This window comes from Brassica oleracea, chromosome C7, assembly GCF_000695525.1.
Source record: "Brassica oleracea var. oleracea cultivar TO1000 chromosome C7, BOL, whole genome shotgun sequence".
Classification (NCBI taxonomy): domain Eukaryota; kingdom Viridiplantae; phylum Streptophyta; class Magnoliopsida; order Brassicales; family Brassicaceae; genus Brassica; species Brassica oleracea.
In genome coordinates, this window is record NC_027754.1 from 18509985 (window position 1) to 18517758 (window position 7774).

Genomic DNA, 7774 nt, shown 5'->3' on the forward strand with positions numbered 1-7774 from the left:
AAAAACCTGCAAAAAAAAATAAATTAGTGAGAAAGACATGAGACAAAAACAAAAAATTGATATAAAGTTTGGTGTTTATCAGTTCAAAGAGATTAGAGAGAGGTTGGGGAGTTTTAGAATGAGGAACATTACATTTTTGTTGCAGCCATTTGAGAGGAGGAGAGAGAATGTGTAAATTTTTCTTTATATAGGGAGACAAAAATTTGAATAAGGTTAAATATTTTCGATTCAGAAGACTTCAATATTTTTAGCGGGAAACTAAATATTTTTAGTGGGAGTTAGAAGACTTTCAGGGAAGTCTTATAACCGATAATACTAATCAACAAACGACTTCTCTGTAAGTCATCTACGCCCTAAACATAATCTCTAAACTAAATTAACTAACTAAACACTTCATAAAATCAAATTAAACTTAAAAAGTGTTTCTTATACACAAAAATAAACACATATAGGTAAAATTTTAATTTTTCAAAAAAAAATGTATTTAATTTTCTAAAATCTAACCCTAAGAATACATACAATATTACAGCATATGTTGTCAAACCCTAGACCAAAGAATATTATGATTCACTACATTCACTCATCTATGTTGAAAATAATTCAATATTAATATATCTTAATTTATATCATTTAAAATTGTGAATAATTACATGATTTCAATTTTTAACTTATCGAAATATTTTTTGCAAAATTTGTAAATTATTTTTAAGATCCACTATACCAGAAGACTTCCTTAGACATTTTCCAGACGACTTATAATATCTCAGAAGACTGAGAAGACTTTCGGGGGCTATATTCGTAAAAATGAGTTCTGTTTTTTTGTTTGGTCACAATGGGCATGCTGTAATTTCACAAGACTTTTGGATTAGTTTTGCAATTGATTCAAGTTTGGATTTAATTTAGCATTTAAAATCAAGTTTTGAGTCATATTTGGTAAATCTCCCTAAGTTTCAAGTATGATATTTCCGTTTCCATACTACATTTTATGCACAATTGGGTGCATATACATACAAAATGTGTATTTTAAGTTTTAGTATGAGTGTTGACTATAAGTATGACTGGGCACGGATCAGATATCCGGGGTTTTGAAGTATTTGTGATTTGCTTTGTATGTTACTGATATCAAATTTTTCTATTTTCTTTGCTCCGGAAAAATACAGATATCCTGAAAACCGGATATCCGGAAAATACGTAGATATTTGTGGATATTTACGAATACTTACGAATATATCATTTCTTTTTAGTTAATACAAATAATCTAGAAAAAATCGAGATAAATTTGTTCTTTAAATATTTTTACATGATATATAAAATAAAAAATAAAGAAGTAGTGAAACTATATGTTTTAAAATTAGTTATAAGAAAGACAAACTTAAGAAAAAAGTTATAGATATCATAAATATTTCTTCTCTTTTTATTTCTATACTTTTATAACCAATAATATGAATAGAATTTATTAAATCAGATGTTAAAATAAAAATTATACAAACTCATACATTGAAAACTCTACATTTAATCAATATATATAGCTGTTAGATCGGAGCGGATATCTGGTTCTTAAAATTTTAGTATTTGTAATTTGTTTTATTTTTTACGGATATTAATTTTTAGTATTGCTCATCTGCTCCAAAACTTTACGGATATTCTGATTTTCTTGAATCGAATCAAAGCAAATAACATATCAAATCAAATTAACGGATAAAATGACTAGACTTAACTGTAAGCAAGCAGGAAGATATAATCCATTTAAAATATGTCCACATGTTTTCCCATTTAAAATATAACCCATTAATTTCACATCAATGGGTTATATATCTCATCAACGGAAAAGATGAAGAAGATATAATCCATTAACTAGTAGTCTTTAGGCCATGTCAAACATGTTTAAAGAAACATATATTTATTTGATGTGTTAGTTAAAAAAAATTAATATAAAACAACGTCCAAACCATTTTCAATGCGAGACGGCAGACTTGTTGAATGGACATAGAACTATTTGTACTACAATGAGTCAATAGTTTTTAATCTATTTCTTTTGGTTAAAATGTATTAAATCAAATTTTATAAAGTTAAGAGAATTTTGTTAGATATATAATTATGGGAATTTTCATGTTTACCATTTTTTGGTACCATTATTCATGTTTTACCACCACTAAAAATAAATTTTCAAAAATATTTTTTCATTTAGAGGTAAAAAAACTCTTATACCCTTATTCTCTATATATATAATAAATAATTATTTAAATAAAAAATTATGTTTTCGAATTATACTTTTTCAAATTCAAACTTTTTTATAATTTTAATGTTTACCATTTTTTATCATATTCCCAAAAACTTACCAAAAATTTAAATTAACGTTAAAGATAAATATTCATGTCACAATTAGTTTCAAACCCTGTCATAATTGTTAATATGCAAATCACTTCTAATATAGTGTCTATGAGATGTTATCATTTTTCTCTTATAACGATTGTGGTGATGACACACATATACAAATCACTTCCCAAATAATATCTACAGTAGCTTAAGATGCGCGGAATCTTATATATAAAAATAACTTTTATCTATTATTATTTATTTTTATTCATTTATGTATTATGTATATAATAAAATTAGAGTAAAAACATAAATTAAAATAATACATCTTGTTTATTTACGATAATTTTTTGGTAAATAAATCAAAAATATCATTTTATTTATTTTATAAGTTATATAACTAAATATCAATGACATAGACATAGATATATAATACATTTTAATATAAATACTTATTATTGAGAATTCATACTCATATGATAAACACAAAATTTCTAAAGTGCGATTTTTTTAATGCAAATTTCAAAACTAAAATTTTAAGGTTTCAACTTTTTCAATACAAATTTAGAAATTATCATATTTAAGTATTTTTCTATGTTATATAGTTTAATTTTAAATTATATTAATATATAATATGAATGTCTAGTAAATATGACTTCATATTTATACTATTTATGATCATGTGTATCTTGTTATTACAAAAACAAAAGTTAAACCATTGATCACAAAATTTTAGTGTGAAACTTTTATCGTTTTTAGTAATTTATAATCGTTTTAAAATTAAAAATATAACATATAAGAAATTTTTTAATTTTTTTTAGTATATGGTTAATGTGGTTGTTTAATATCTTTTAATATAAAATTAAACAAAAACGAGTTAAGATACAAAAATTATTATCAAATATTTATTATTCATAATCATTAATTGTTATATGTATGTTAATCATATTAGGTAATTCCGTAGCTTTTATTTAAGGAAAGTGCGAGAATATTCTTTTGTACACTATTTATAAATTGAATAATTAGTTTAATAAAAAGTATAATATAAGTTAAGATGTACCAACCTATTTCTCTAAAAATTCTGAATTTCATTATCATGGTGACACATTACTACAAAACAATGTTGTAATATTTCTCAATTAATATATAAGGGATTCTAACAAATAAATGATGACATCAACTAAAAATTATTTGAGAAATGATTTGCTTAGATGTCTTCACCACAATCATTCTAACAAATAAATGATGATATATCAGATTTAAAATGATGACATGGATCATGTGTAATTATACATGCCTTAACACAATTATGACATAAAGTTTAATTATAGAAATTCAAATATAAAACAATAAATATATAGTAGTAACCATACTAAAAATATTATAAGCAACATAACTTAAATCTTAGATAAAATTTATCACAAACTCACACTAAACAAGTTAATAAAAATAAATAAAATATTTATTTATTATTAGTATTTTATATATTTTAATGTTTCTAATGAGAACATCAACATATGGTAAAATTGTAATAAAATATTGTGTCACTACCATATTTTTATAAATAATATAATATTATTTTTCAAAAGTTATTACATGATGTTAATTTTATTGTAAAATGCCAATTTATTATAGATATTTACATTTTGACAAGATTTTTAGACATTTAATAATATTTATAACATATCAAAGATAAGATTTATATAAATATTTATATCTTTTGTGGATAGTTAAATAAGTAAAGCTATATTTAAGTTTATTACTCAATGTAGGAATAATTCTAATCAAGTTTCTAAATTATTGAATTGTATTTCAAATTTAATTGTGATAAAATAATTTAATTTAGTGATTAGCATTCAATTTATTAGGTTTAATAAGTCTCTTTTATAAGTTAAATCTTTTTCTACTAAAACCGACAAAACAAAATTTTATTCTTAAAAATATATTAATGTAATAAAAATATATTTTATAATGAACTTAATAATTAATGTAATATAAATATGTTTTTAAAAAAATATTTAAAGTTATTATTATGCACATGGCACAGGAAACCATCTAGTATATTATTTATAATTTGATATACGTAAATGGGATCATCATTGTTGTAAATTTAAAATTATTTTATCAATTTTTGATTATCTTATATTTATGTGATCAGTAAACCATAAATAAAATTATTACTATCTTTTCTTTTCTTTTTCATCGAACGGCTAATTGGATCGCTATCCGGATAGGTTTGACCTCTCCGGAGTGGTCGCACGGTTGTCTGACAGGCAAAAAAAAAAAAAAAAAACGGCTAATTATTACTATCTTTTCAAATATTAAGTTTATAGCTATGTGTTATATTTATAGTTGCCAAAATATTAGGATGATATATAACTTTTCATTCTGAAGCGTTTAAAATTAAAACATAAGCTTTTACTTCTTGATATTTTTTTCCAGAAGGGAAAATGTTAGCACATATGATGAGTACTTAACTAAGTACAAAATCAATGCCAATTCACTTAGAAATTCTAAAACTTTGGGAAAGCTTCCATATGCCAAATCACTAACCGTATCACAGAGAATCGGAAATTCCAGAAACATTTCATTTTTTATGGGAAAAACAATAGAGCATACTGCTTTCACGTCTAATTTGAGAGAAAACTAAAACCCACGTCTGTTCTGAAAAGTCAAAGATCTCCGAAAGCTATCACTACCTTGATCAAAACGCATTGCTCATCTCAAATTTTCTAGGGCCTTCTACTGATTAGTCTGATTTGTAATGTCATGTTTTATTTTGTAATACCAGTGCCGTTTGATTCAACATCGTAAAAAAAATCTCTGATCATTGATTAGATCATTCATATTGTCACAAGTTTAAATTGTATCGCTCGAGTGTTTTGGCTCTTTATAGTATTGTTTATATCAATTAACAGGAGTTAAGGTGTTGATGGCATTTGGAGCTTAGATCAAAAGTGGTACATTAAAACATAACTATGGGAATCTTGTCACGCAGGTAAACAAGCTTCTTTATCTCGTTTCTTTTCTTCTTCTTCTTCTCTCTATTGATGCAGATAAAGCTTTAGATCAGATGATAATTGTTGTTAGTACAGTCCAACTAAATGTAGAAGATCAGAAGATCATGGCATGAAGCTTCTTGCAACTGCTTTGTTTTCTGTAACTTTTGGTATTCTGATTGGACTATCATTTCCATCTTTATGGATCACTAAGGTTAATCTTCTTTCTCTTCAATCTTTTTTTTCTTCTTCTTAGATTTTTCTTCATCTGTTGCCATTTTGTATTGTGCAGGCTAGTCTACCAAAAACCCTTCTTTGTTCTGTTGCTCTCTCACAGATAGATTCAGATACTGCAGCTCCTACACTGGCCATTGATAACTCAAAGGCATGTTTTATGTTTTTGTTTTGAGAAGAATGACACTTTTGTTTGCATGTTTCAAGAACAATGTGATTCACATTCTCAGATATGGGTTCCTTCAAATCCTCAAGGCGCTGAGAGATTGCCACCGGGTATTATTGCATCTGAATCAGACTTGTACTTGCGCAGATTGTGGGGGAACCCTGAAGAGGTTTGTTTCTTTTAACACAATCTCATCTTGGATTTTACGCTTCTCATATATGTGTGATAGCTTCAATTTCATTTCTCTGTTTCTTCAGGATTTGAAGAATAAACCGAGATATCTAGTAACATTTACCGTGGGATATAACCAGAGACACAATATAGATGCATGTATTAAGAAGGTTGCTTCATGCCCTTTACAATTTTCTGTTCTTGTGCTTAATAGTAAACTCATTATGTTGTGTTCTCCTAAAAACAGTTTTCAGATAGTTTCACCATTGTTCTGTTTCATTATGACGGGAGAGTAAGTGAGTGGGATGATGAGTTTGAGTGGTCAAAGAATGTAATACACATAAGTGTCCTCAAGCAAACCAAATGGTATAGCTTTGCTTAATTACAACTCTCTCTTTTTCTCTAACCATATGAGTTTCTTGACTCTCCTATATATTATGAATTTTAAGGTGGTATGCAAAGAGATTCTTGCACCCGGACATTATAGCGCGATAAGATTATATATTCATATGGGATGAAGATCTTGGAGTTGATCACTTTAACGCAGAAGAGTGAGTTTCTTATACATTCACTTACATTTTCTTAATCATTTTTCTCAGTTTATTGTTGCAGTTATGTACACATGGTCAAGAAACATGGCCTTGAGATTTCACAGCCTGGTTTGGACCCAGAGAAAGGTTGTACATGGCAGATCACTAAAAGAAGAAAACATGTCGAAGTCCATAAGTATATATGACTCATATACAACTTCATCTCTTACAAGATTTTTGTCACATTTTTTTTTACATATATGGCTTTGCAACTTACCAGGGAAACAGATGAAAAACTTGAATGGTGCTCCAATCCTCCTCGGCCTCCATGTGCTGCGTATGTTTAAAAAAATCTCTCGATCAAACTTAATGTTCACATGTCCTCGTATAAAACTTTAGGTCTTTGATAACATAACAGATTTGTAGAGATTATGGCTCCTGTTTTCTCAAGAGATGCATGGCGCTGCGTGTGGCATATGATCCAGGTTACAATTACTTTATCATCTCTTGTCTTCTTCGCCTTGTTCTATTTTCAAAGATAAACTTTCTTTTCCACTAACTCTTACGTACACCTTTTTATGAACCGATAACAGAATGATTTGGTTCACGGTTGGGGTCTTGACTTTGCACTCAGAAGATGTGTTGAGGTACAAAAAACATTAAACATCACCAGATGCTTACTGTTAATTAAAATCAATCTTCTTGTTTTCAATAGATTAACAAATAGGCTTTCATATTTATATCTGAAAATGAAGGAGCCTGCTTACGAGAAGATAGGAATTGTAGACTCTCAGTGGATTGTTCATCAGTTTATCCCTTCACTTGGCAGTCAGGGAAAAGAAGAAAATGGGAAATCTCCATTGGAAGGGGTAAGAAAGCTTGATCTTGTCAGAATAAGAAGATTGGTCTTGTCTGAATAAGAAGCTTGGTCTTTTTTATGTACTGTAGAAGAATAACTTGATAAGCAAGCAACTAGATGTGTCCCACATTTATGTTTCAGTGTGGTTGTTGTTTATGTAGGTGAGGGACAGATGCCATATGGAATGGAAAATGTTCGAGAGCAGACTAGATAACGCAGAGAAGGATTATTACAAATCATTACAAGTTCAAAGCCAATCCAAGTCAACCACCTTTCAATAGGACCTTAACCATTTTTGTTGTAGTCAGGAGTGATTCTTCCCAATATTTACATACAGATCTTTATAGTAATATATGTAGATACCTCTTATATCAGATTCTACTGGATAATAGAGAGGCTTGTCGATAAACTCTGAAAGATTTATCAAATCACTTTTGCCAAAACAATGAAGTTCAAAGAGCTGAAACAGAAGTACAGAACAGGTGTGTCAGCGCGTCCT

General features: G+C 27.8%; 1 pseudogene; it reads left to right on the plus strand.

Moving 5' to 3' along the window:
• The first annotated feature begins 5068 nt into the window (after positions 1-5068).
• LOC106302759 lies at positions 5069-7556 on the plus strand (annotated as a pseudogene).
• The last annotated feature ends 218 nt before the right edge of the window (positions 7557-7774 follow it).